The sequence below is a fragment of the Herpailurus yagouaroundi genome, unplaced genomic scaffold, assembly GCF_014898765.1.
Source record: "Herpailurus yagouaroundi ecotype Mexico unplaced genomic scaffold, PumYag 159, whole genome shotgun sequence".
Lineage (NCBI taxonomy): Eukaryota > Metazoa > Chordata > Mammalia > Carnivora > Felidae > Herpailurus > Herpailurus yagouaroundi.
In genome coordinates this window covers 79,729,549-79,742,626 of record NW_024412400.1, presented here as the reverse complement: position 1 = coordinate 79,742,626, position 13,078 = coordinate 79,729,549, and positions in this window count along the sequence as shown.

The window sequence follows — 13,078 nt, the reverse complement described above, 5'->3', positions numbered from 1 at the left end:
AAAAAAAAGAAAAGAAAAGAATACATCATCAGACTTCCTAAATGAATCGTTCTCCCTGTTTTGAATACGAGGTCTTTTTTTCTTGAGGGAAATGGTGTCATGAGGTCTACTGGCTTAGAGGAATCAAGCAAATGTGAGCACACAGTGGCTGTATTTGCCATGGGTTTCTGCACTATTTTCCCTAGTTTCCCTAGTTTTTGAACCTGACTTTCAGTCAGTGGCTGTAGAGTGATCAGTGTTTGCATTTTTCCACATCACAGGAGCACATAATCTGAATGTAGTTGGCCTATCCCCACTCAGCCCCCTACACAAGTCTGTTGGCTTTCGACCTCAGGTAAGCCCAGAACATGCAAAACTTGTGACCATGTCTGGAAGCCAGTGAGGTCCGAGGCCAGGCAGTTCAGTCTGACTGGGGGCTAGTCTATGTTGGCAGAAATGCCGATGGATAGAGCTTGAATGCTTCTTGGGTCCATTATCAATGAAAAGCTTTAGAAACTCCAAATCACAAAGTTTATGACACCTTTTTATTCTAGCAAGTGTCTACTATGCACCTACTAACTGTATTAGGCCTAGGAATTCAATGTTGAGACACATAGACACAGTACCTATCCTACATGCTAACACAAAGGCAATATATCGTACCAATCCAAGGGAAAGGGTCAGTGAGGTAGCTTGGCTGAGACTTCCCAATGGACCACTGAATGGTCTGGACCTGATACTTCAGCTGACAGCCTCCTGATGGAACAGGCAACAATGAGCGTGGAGACACCCCCCAGTGCCTGTTGGGGGAGCACAAACATGGAGCACACGTTTTGGCTTCACAACATCAGTGAGGAGGCAAAGGATGCTGTCCAAAGTTTCAGTCTCTGTGATCTTGGTCTCAATGGCCTCACTGGCTCCTAGAAAGCTGTGTGAAGTTATGTGAGTACTGAAGAAGTTCTGTTAGTTCTTGATGGTCTGGGCATCTGAGGATAGGCCTTAGGATGTGCTTTGCCTCACTCACGGCTGCAGTGCACAATCTCATTCACTTGTGGAAAATCACAGCAGGTATCAGAGCAGAAGAGAGCATCTCTGACCAATAACAGGGATTTGATTAGGTTTATATCTTCAACCTCAGTTTTAGGTGAATCAAAAGAGGTCCACAATATATGTTTTGACAGCTTAGTTGAGATTATCATTTATATACCATGAAATTCACTCATTTTAAGCATACACATGGTTTATAATAAATTTATGGAATTGTATAACCATCACTGCATTCTAACATTAGAACAGTGCCATCATCCCAGAAAGAAACCTTGTACCCAATTACAGTCATTCCCCATTCCAACTTGCAGCGCTAGGCAAGCACTAATCTACTTTCTGTCTTTATAGATTTGTATATTCTGGATATTTCATATAAATGGAATCATGCAATGTGTCAACATTGCACATGGCTACTTTCATTTAACATAATGTTTTCAAGACTAATCTATGCTGTAACGTGTATTAATACTTTGTTCTTGGGACTACTGGGTGGCTCAGTCAGTTAGGCATCCAACTCAATTTCAGCTCAGGCCATGATCTCACAGTTTGTGAGTTTGAGCCCCACATGGGGCGCTTTCCGTGCAGAGCCTGCTTGGGATTCTCTCTCTCCCTCTCAGTCTTTCCCTCTTCTGCTACCTCTCTCTCTCTCTCTCTCAAAATAAATAAATAAGCATTAAAAAAAATACTTTGTTCTTTTTTATGGCCAAATAATATTCCACTGTATGGATATACCATATTTTGTTTATCCATTCACCAATTGCTGAATGTTTGGGCTTTATCCACTTTGGGAACATTATGAATGATCTTGCTATGAACATTTTATGTAAAACTCTTTGTATGGACATATATTTTCATTTCTTTTGGGCACATGATATTTTAAAGTGGAAAAGAAACTGTAAATGTATAAAAAAGGACCTGAAAGATTATGAACCAAGGCTTTAAAAATGGCTATCTTTAAATGGTAGTATGGTTTCTTCTTTTTACTCATCTAAAATTGCTTGCGATAAACATACATTATTTTAAATATGCCTATGTGTCTGTATAAGACAAAGATAATAAAGTGCTTATTTCTTTAAGGCAAAAAACAACAACACATATTTGAAAAGTTGCAATCCCTCTTTTGACACTTGAATCTTCTCAGGAATCCATGCCAGGTGGTTTGTTTTGGGCTATTATACTGAAATATTTGATGAGATTTTTACCCATATTTCTAACCTTTGGCCCTTCACTCACCCATTTAGTTTAAGACATTCTTTGTCAGTGCAATCCCAGAAGAAAGGTGGGGTAGACTTCAAATTGAGTGAGCCAGGGTTTCTCCCACTTTGCACAATGAATTTAATTTTAATTGGAAGTTCTCAATTGTAAACAATCTTCAACTTTTTATGTCTTGTTTTTGAGTTGTGGGCTAGAAGTCTCATGGTAGCTATTCAGCCTACATTTGAAAGCTCTCAAACTCAGCATGGCTTCAAATTGAACATGCCCCAAATCCTCTGTTCTCCACACCTCCCTGTTTCCATCTGTGATACACCAATCATTCCAATCACAACCCAGGGTCATTCTTTTTTTTTTTTTTTTTTTTTTTTTGTTTTTTTTTTTTTTTTGAGAGAGAGAGAGAGAGAGAGAGAGAGAGAGAGAGAGAGCGTGTGCACGCACCCAAGCAAGGGAGGGGCAGAGAGAGAGAGAGGGAGAGAAAGAATCCCAAGCAGGCTCCTTGCTGAGAGCACAGACCCACAAACTTCAAGATCATGACCCAAGCCAAAATCAAGAGTCAGATGCCCAACGAGCTGAGCCACCCAGGTGCCTCACCCAGGGTCATTCTTGACTTTTCTCTCTCCCCAACACCTCTCTCCAATTAGTTGTCAAGTCTGGCTAATTCTTCCCTAAAAAGTTCTCTCCCATTGTCCCCTTCTTTGAGGTCAAGTTCTCATTAAGATGCTGCCCCACCTCTGGGGCGCCTGGGTGGCGCAGTCGGTTAAGCGTCCGACTTCAGCCAGGTCACGATCTCGCGGTCCGGGAGTTCGAGCCCCGCGTCAGGCTCTGGGCTGATGGCTCAGAGCCTGGAGCCTGTTTCCGATTCTGTGTCTCCCTCTCTCTCTGCCCTTCCCCCGTTCATGCTCTGTCTCTCTCTGTCCCAAAAAATAAATAAACGTTGAAAAAAAAAATTAAAAAAAAAAAAAAAGATGCTGCCCCACCTTTTATGCATTTAACATTCACAAATTCAACATGAGAGCAGAGAGAAGAGAGAGATAAGAAGTCAAATGCCCCCCAAAGTGCTCTCCACCAGGGCTTTTGTGGGCAGGGGATGTGAGATGTAAACCTGCCCCACAATGGGTCTCCCAAGCTCTGCCTGCTCTCTGTAGTGTGGTCTCTCACCTTGCTAATTCTGTTGTTGAAAGACACCCATTTTGTATTCAGCATGGCCGCCAGGTGAAAGCCAGATGCTTCTTCTGGTGCTCAAATGAGAAACAGCATTAGTCCCAAAGCTGGAAGAAAAGTAGGCTGGGTTGGGCTTCAACATGACACCTTCCTAAGTATTCTAAAGGATAATTTCAAGCAAAAATCTCCACTATATGCTTTTATTTCAGTCACTGACACTAACATTAGATGGGGCTCCACTGAATTCACACCGGAAAGCTTCCAATGCATTTTGAATACACAATATAAGGACAATTTGAAGAAAAGAAGAAAAAAAAAACCTTGAATAAAAATAGATAGCCAGATATCCATTGAGAATTATAGGTCAACAGTTCATGTTTGCATGCCTAAAATGAGTTTTCAAGCCAAAGGGGCTGGTGTTTTTACCTTTGCTTTGAGCCTTACAAAGTCCCAGGCAGGCTCGCAGTATTAGGCTAACTCATAGAGCACCATACTACCTTAATATCTCACCTAAGATCCTGACCCTGTCTAGCCCCAAACCACCCAGCGGTCTACAGCTGTGTGCCTGGAGTCTCAAATACCTGCAGGGCACTGATAGGCTCTGGCTTAAAGTCTAGCTTCATGTCAGCAGACTACTTTATTATAAACTTTCTCTTTTTCTACAACAGAGGGCCCAATAGACAGGCAGGCAAATTACCAGAATCCTTCAGGATATTCTGAACAGAAATATAAGCAGCATGAATGGTTTGGGTGGCATTTACAAATGCCAAGTAGGTCTCCTATGCCATGCCCAGATGAAGTACTCAACCACATACATGAGCACAGAGGCGGATGTTCAGGTGCACGGTCAAGAGACACGGGTTCTGCTTCCAGCTCTGCTAATAAGGGTATGACCCTGAGAAAGTTGTTCTTTCTCCCAAGGCATTTATCTGCCATTCATTCATTCATTCATTGATTCATCTATCTACCAGATAAGGATTTACTGTCCACCTTGCTCTGTATCTTTATGGCGTGGATCTGGTAAAATAATGAATGTAAAAGCAAACTGTAAACACCACAAAGCTATTGTTGCTGAAGTTCATGATCCCTAGCGCTGCTTCTCCTATCTCCACTCAACCTTTTTACACTGTTGATGAAGTCAGCCACTAGTGTTTTCTCTTGTCAGCCACCAGTGTTTACTAAACCACACGGACCCACATGCGGAATATATTAAGCCGTGACTTCTCCAAATAGAGCCTAGATGAGAGGACTTCCCAGCCTCGAACTCTCAAATATAAGATCACCGAACTGATGTCTAAACGCTCTAAGTGCTTTTCTTTAAGAAAAAAAAAAAAAAAAAAAAAAGTGGTAACTGCATTGGAATGATGGACGAATCTCCAATTAAATTCTATAAAGCATATGGCTGTGACATTTTATTCCCACCTCTGTTTACAAGTAAAGCATTATGTTTGATCACCGTGGCAGAGGTAGGAACAAGAAACAGATGTGATTTTGTTGCCTTCTATTTTATAATGACTAATTATTACAGTTCAAAAATTATCTAGGGGCACCCGAGTGGCTCAGTCGGTTAAGTGTCTGACTCAGGTCATGATCTCACGGTTTGTGAGTTCGAGCCCTGCTTCGGGCTCTGTGCTGACAGCTCAGAGCTTGGAACCTTCTTCAGATTCTGTGTCTCCCTCTCTCTCTGCCCCTCCCCTGCTCACGCTCTGTCTCTCTCTCTCTCTCTGTCTCCCAATAATAAATAAACGTTAAAAAAAATTTAAGAGGGGCGCCTGGGTGGCTCAGTCGGTTAAGCGTCCGACTTCGGCTCAGGTCACGATCTCACGGTATGTGAGTTTGAGCCCCGCGTCGGGCTCTGTGCTGACTGCTCAGAGCCTGGAGCCTGTTTCGGATTCTGTGTCTCCCTCTCTCTCTGACCCTCCCCCATTCATGCTCTGTCTCTCTCTGTCTCAAAAATAAATAAAAACATTAAAAAAAAAATTTAAGAGTCTCATGCTCTACAGACTGAGCTAGCTGGGCAACATTAAAAAATTTTTTTTTTAATATCTAAATTGAAATGTCTTCCATTGCGTGTGGCCCACTTAATGAAAAGGCAAGTAGCATTCCCTGGTGTGAAGAATAAAGGGAATCAAGAATTCTGGGCACTTTATCTGTCCCTGTTGCTAACTCACTGCTTGCTGTTTGACTAGGAGATGATAATCTTTCATATTAGTTCATCCTTGAGAGTAGGTATAACGCCAGAAACTCCCTGACCCAGCACCTGCTATCTTAAATCAAAGTCTGCAAAACAACTCTTAATGATCTGGCAAAGGGGTGTTGCTAGCTAAATAGGGTGATTGTATGTCCCACTTGCTCTGGATAATCCTAACTTCTGCTTACTGTCTCAGAGGGATTATTAATAGCACTGCTTTTCACTCTCAAAAGTGGTCCCATTTGGACAATTGATTTTTTTTTTTTTTTTTTTTTTTTTGCTTACCCTATAACACAAGACTTCTCTAAGCAAACATTTCTCAAGTACCTATTAATGTGAAAGTTCCTGAACATGACATTAACTTGAACCAGTCATCTATTCTACTCTAAAACGGCAGAGTCTAATATACTATAAATAAATACTTTACACAAGGAAAAATGCCATTGTACCTTAAAGGATTTTTTATAAGTTTATTTATTTATTTTGAGAGAGACAGACAGACAGAGGGCAAGCAAGGGAGGGGCAGAGAGAGAGAGGAAGACATCGAATCCAAAGCAGGCTCCAGGCTCCAAGCTGTCAGCACAGAGCCCAACACTGGACTCAAACCCACAATCTATGAGATCATGACCTGAGGTAAAGTCAGATGCTTAACTGACTGACCCACCCAGGCACCCCAAAAGTCATTGTGTTTTAAAGTGCAATGCATTTTCAGGGTTGGGAAGGAATTACTTCTAATTATTATTACATTCTTTCACAAATATTATCATGTGCTTATTATAAGGCAGTCACTTGACGAAATATTAGGGGAACAACAGGGAATAAGACATAGCCAAGAGGTTTGCTAGAGGCTAGTTAGGGCTATAAATACCCAGAGAAGGGCATGCGCATGTGCACACACACATACGCACACAATTACTGCAGAAAGTGGATTTGTGTTAAGATAAGGATGAGTCAGCCCATTGGAGGAGCACGTAGGTCTTGGGGAGAGGAGGGCAGAGAAGATCTGCTGAAGGAAACAATAGGTAAGAAATGGACCCAAGAGAGGGGAGTGGGTATTAGGTAGGGGAAGAAATGTAGGGCAAGGAGGAATGCTTCAGGCAAAGTTTATAGCACAATGAAAGGCTGAGAATTGTTAAGATCAGGGAATTAAAAATAGTTTGTTATGGCCTGAGCAGAGAACATGGGGGGATGTAAGGAAAGATAGGCTATGGGGGAGGAGGCAACAGAGCTAGCAAAATTTGGACCAAAGTGGGGAGGGGACATACTTCAGAGAAAAGAACAAGGAAAAGCACTAGGGTGTGGCAGGGAAGCAGGCAATCTATCCTGGACATTGACTTTCTCCAAAGTTCATGGAGAATTTTTGAGCAAGGGATGGGCTGCCTAGAGCTGTGCTCAGGATGTTCTAAGCAATGGGACTGGAAGTGTATGAGTTTGGTTCCTGTCTCTGGTCCTTCTTAAACCTGCCTCATCACCTCTGGGTCAACCTGCATGCATACAGAAGTACGGAGCCTTTAGAGATCACTGAAACCCATCTTTTGATTTAATAGATGAGGAAATTGAGCCACTGGGCAAAGCCTGTACCCAACCGAGTACTGGGTAGCTATCCCTTTCCCCATTAGACTCTATTTTTACTTTCTCAGAGTTAAGAAATCCCAGCCTCCACCAACAGATCTGCACAGAATGAAAGACTAGAGACACCAGGAATTGGGCCAAAAGAGAATACGACATCCAGCTGTTCTCTGGGAATAGGTTTGACCAGGACCAAGATGGACAGAGTAGAATTAAGGGTCTACCATGTAAGAATAGAAGATAACCACTCAGTTGAGGAAGGGCAAGCAAAAAAGAAGACCACTGTGGAGTCTATGTAAAAGATATTTTCTGTATCATGCAGGGATCTTCGTTGTAAGAAGTGAATTGGACTCTGACAACATAAACCAAAAATAAATTTATTAAATGGAAGTGGAAGAGCTTCCAGGGTCTACTTTCAGACTACAGAACAGGTTCGGAGATGAACACAAGAAGGAATGAAGCTATTTAATGGTCCTATGGTGACACTCCTAATACCACGGCTGACTATGGACATTACTGCTGGGACCAGTGACAGCCCCAACGGTAGGTGCTGTCTTTACAACTGCCACCACGCCGCCTCCGGAAACTGGAGGTAGTCAGTTCTGCCCTGCTTCTTTGAACCGCTGGAGTTAGTCAATGCCTGGAGCAGATACATCCAACAGGCGGAACCTGCTCTGTGTGCTCTAACTGTAAGGGAGGCTGAGAAATTGAGTTTCCGGGATTTTCGGTTTCTATGTGGAAGACAAGCTTTTCTTCATAAAATGGGAGATCCTCCAAGCATAAGAAAGAAGGAGGAGGAGATTCAGGTGCTGAGAGGCGAAAACAATAACAAATGTTCATTACAGTACGGAACAAGGGAAAAGAGAACATTATCCTGGAAATACAAAGGGAGAACAACATTCTGGAAATGATTTGCTGGAAGAACCAGAAGAAAATGATAAAGAAGTTTTGGCATTCTCTAAAAGCTTAAAGGCAATGTCTTTTTTGAAAGAACAAAAGTAATAAAGAGTCTGATGCAAAAAGACAAAAGAAAAACGGAAAAGGGAATGGATAAAAATGGGAAAATATTTTGGGAAAATCTAAAAGTATAATAGCAGAATTAACATCCACATTGGGGGCATAACCACAGCAGAAATGACCTGGGAAAGCCTAGTCTATGGTACAAAGGATAAACCTGGATCTTTTTTCGATTATAGACAAAAGCTTAAAGAGATCAAAATAGAAAGAGAGAATGATCTATGTAAGACGGGGGTCAGAGATCCAACCTGAGAATTACTGAAGGTCCCTGGAAGAAAAGCAAGACTTAGGTCAGAAACAATATGGATCAGAAACAACGATTAAGAGCATACCTAGAGGAAACTTTCCTGAGCTACAGAGAGTTTACCTAATTATGTCGACCAAAAGGTCCATCGCATTCAAGGCAAAGTCAAAGACAAGAGTTTCACACTGAGGCGCATCAGGGTGGCAAAAACATTTACCGAGGAAGGAGTAAAAATCGCATTGACCTCAGCTTTCTAGACCACAGTAAAATGTTGAAAGTATATAACACAATGTTTATATGGATTTGTGGGAGAAAGGTTTCCACCAGGTGAATTCGTTTAACTCGCATGAAAGCAACAAAGAGCCACCTTCGGTAGGAAAAAGAAAATAGACTCAAAGACCTTGCTTCTCAAAGCGTGGTCTGTGCGCTGGTGGCTTCCGCATCATCTGGGAGCTTGTTAGAAATGCCGAATCCCCAGCCCACCACAGACCTACAGAATCACAATCTGCATTTTAACCAGATCCCCAGGTAATTCCTGGGGAATTCCTAGGCACATGACCGTGTGGAAAACACTGGTTTAAGACCTACCCTACAGACCATAAACCTAAACCAAGTGACAGCTCAAGAACGGTGAAGGGATGGTTTAAATGATTAGCAAACTGCCAGTCTGAGCCACCGACAGAGCCCCCACCTTCACGGGGGGTGCCTGAGGAGCAGGGTCAGTATCACCTTGCTTGAACAAGCCAGATGATGGACGTCTCTGCAGGACCAGGGAGGACTTCTGCCCTCTCGCAGCAGCACCTAGAACCAAGTGTCCCTGTTATCCCTTTCGTGTGGCTTGTTATCTCTTATGAGACTAATGCTCTACATAACTGAACATAAGAAATGGCTCGTGAAGGATGGGTCTCTCAAATAAAGTTTAGCGTATTTAAAATCCCAATGAAGGGGCGCCTGGGTGGCTCAGTCGGTTGAGCGCCCGACTTCAGCTCAGGTCACGATCTTGCGGTCCGTGAGTTCGAGCCCCGCGTCAGGCTCTGAGCTGATGGCCCAGAGCCTGGAGCCTGCTTCCGATTCTGTGTCTCCCTCTCTCTCTGCCCCTCCCCCGTTCATGCTCTGTCTCTCTCTGTCTCAAAAATAAATAAATGTTAAAAAAATTAAAAAAAAATTAAATCCCAATGAAGTATGATTAGAACAATGCTTAAAAAAAAAAAAACAAAAAAAAAAAAAAACAAAAAACAAAAAACAAAAAAAAACAGCTGTCTGTGGAAAAAACCTGGAAGGAAATAGAGCAAATTATTAAATGATAAAAATCATTTCTTTTGAGATGTCTGTATTTTCAAGTCTTCTCCAGTGAGCTGATTATTATAGATTATAAAAATAAATGAAAATGTTTTCCAGCATTGTGAGAATACCAAAGCAAGAGAGCAAATTGTATCTTTTCTCTAAGCCTTCACTTCCAGCATAATCGCTCACTATTCCCTTCTTGTACTCTGGGTTCTGACAAATCTACCTCCTATTTTTCCACCTCAGTGTTTTGCTTGCTGGGAAATCCGCTTCCCCCAACCCACTAAAATAACTCTGGGCACAAATCCTTTGGTCCTTCATGGCCAGTTGAGGTGACATCTTTCCACAAAGACGTCACTGATAGAACCATTGACATTCTAGCTCTCCTTCAACTCCCTGTGTGTCTCATAAGGTCTTTAACACTTTATAGTAATGGTGAGAGTAATACTCTAACGCCTTTACTGTGCTGTGAGCTCTCAAAGCCCTTTTGGAGTTTTGAAAATACCTTGACAATAGTGTTAAAAACAAAGGCACCATGCCCCAAATGGAGTCACTTACACTAAATCCCATGTCGCCAAACCAAGACTTAATAGTTAATTCAATTACAGCTTTGGGTCTCCCAGAAATGGAATCTTAAACCAGTCAATCAGGAATCATCCGGTCAGCGCTAGTGAGGTTAATCTGCCTGAGAGACCCCTCTCATACCCTAAAAGAAAGTGACCTTGCTACAACCAATCCACTTTTTCCTGATAAAACTTCCTTGTGCCTGTTCCTTCCTGCCTATAAAAGTTTTTCATTTTGTACAGCTCCTCGGAGCTCCTTTCTATCTGCCATATGGGATGCTGCTTGACTCATGAATCATTGAATAAAGCCAATAAAATCCTTAAAATTTATTCGGTTGAATTTTTTTTAAACAATTCTGGAGGCAGTGACAGGATCTGAAGGAAACTCCTGACAGCTTTGGGGACAATGAGAAACACATGATACTCATGAATGCTTTCAGTTCTCCATCGTTCTAGCCATTTCTGAGGGCCATGGGTAACTTCCTCTTGGTTCTGAGCTCCCTTCTTTTTGTGTTGGGCTCCTGATCTAATTGGTTCTCCAGTCCAGTGTGGGTCAGTTTGAGCTAGCAGATGGTTCCGCCCAGAACCCAAGCCCTAGCCCTTGGTTTAGTCTGCACTTCCCTATTTGATTGGAAGCCCTATGCGTGGTCCCCGTCTGTTGGGGTCTGCTGTTTCAGTCCTTTCCCCAGTCCCCAGTTCCACACTGGGAATTGCTGGTGGTGTGCACAAAGCCTTCTCGTGGCCTGGTTACTGTTGGTGTCTATTGATGTGCACATGAGGTAAAATCCATTGCTAATGGGAGTCTCAGAAGCCAAAGCCACAAAATTAGTGGGCATGGGTCAAGCATTTAAGAGCTGGGAAAGCACTCACTATCTAACTCTAAGACTCCCACGTTAGGATAAATTGGTCACAGAATGGGTTAGATTGATCCTTGTTCACTTACCAACCTCAAGAAGATTTTAGTGCCACAAGGGACCCTATAAACTCCATACAATCTCAAACCCAGTAGCACAACCTTCCTAGGTATTAATGTGGCTTCCAGAGACCCAGTGCTTAGCTAAAGAAGTGGGAACCTGAAGTTCTGAAGAGTTGAGCGTGCCGCCTTCCAACACACCTGCTTATTTTGTTTTCTAAGATGTGTGGTCTCAGAAGCTATAGATATCTACAAAAAGGGGAAAATCTTACTAAAAACAACCCAAAATTACAATAGCCATTACGGGCTATCCGTTTTAAAACATGCACCTGAAAGCAGGGGGTCCCAAATCCAACAGAATGTGATACACATTTTACTTGGTGTGTAGAAGCTTCTGAAAGTTTCAAGATTCCCAAATAGCTTCATTAAAAGATTTACTGCAACCGGCTAATAAAAAAAATTAAAGACACAGGAGGTACCTAAAACAAAAATCGGTAAGACTGACATGACTCCTGTTCCCCTCTATCCTCCTTTACCTGAGTACTCACGTTCTCCTGGTGCTCTATCTAAATTGCCCTTCCATTCTCAAGAGACTATTGAACAGTTACATTTTAAAATAAGAGCACAGCTGGGGTGCCTGGATGGCTCAGTCGGTTAAGCATTCGATTCTTGATTTCAGCTCAGGTTATGATCTCACAGTTCATGAGTTCGAGCCCCGTGTTGGGCTCTGTGCTGACAGTGTGGAGCCTGCTTGGGATTCTCTCTCTGCTCCTGCCCTGTTTGCTCGCTCTCTCTCTCTCTCTCTCTCTCTCTCTCTCTCTCAAAATAAATAAATAAATAAACATTGCATTTTTTAAAAACTAAGAGCACCGAGGCTGCAGGTATCTTTCACTCCTTGGTCAAAGTTCAAACTAAGGGCCATAGTTAAAAAGTTTCCTAAACACAGGGAGGATCCTCAAAAGTCTTCTATAGAATTTAGAGTCTTTATCATGACCTATGACTTTGGACTATCAGATCTTTATTAGCTTGTGCACATGTTGATAGGATCTGGGGAGGCCCCAAAATGGAGGCAGGAAGCAGAATGGCATAACTCTGAGGGTAATAGTCAAGATCCTCAACCTTCAACATGGTCCCCTTCTGGACCAGAAAAAGCTCACAAAATGGCAACTGATCCTTTAAAAGCCATTTCTAGAGTCTTCCCGGGCCGCATGGATTGGTCTCATACAAACCTGCAAACAAAAGAAAGCTGAATCTGTGGCCAATTGTGTGTGTGTGTGTGTGTGTGTGTGTGTGTGTGTGTGTGTGACTTTAAAATGCACCTGGAAGCTCTCTTCCTACGGCATTCTGGGCTCCCTACAATGGATGATGTCACCCAACCTGCTCTAGCTGCCCTATTTGTACGTGGATTATCTCACGAGATTAGTGGATTGATGAAAGGCAGAAAACAGGATGGGAAGGCACCGGTCTGACTGGTCTTGTGACCGTCGTCGCTGAGCATTTCGAAAGGGCCTTGGAACAAGACCTACACAAAAGTCTGACAAGCTATTAACCTTACAGCTTCAACAGCTCTAAAGCCAGAAACCTAAAATAACACCTGGGCCTCCCCCATTGTCCAACATCAAAATGCTGGCCCAAAGGTCAGTGTCTCATTTGTAATCAATAGAACACTGGAAAAAAACCAAAACCAAAACAAAACAGCGACAAAAAACACACAAGATCGTCCTCAAAGCTTTCATGCAAATCTTTCAACATCAACTCAAATGGCCCCATATCTGCCCTCGAGGAAGGGACCCCAGATGAGCGTCCCCAGAGCTGACAGAACTCCACCAGATTCTCCAGCAAACTGCTACCAGTAAGTCCCTAAAACAGCTCCAAGGGGAAACCAAATTAAAATT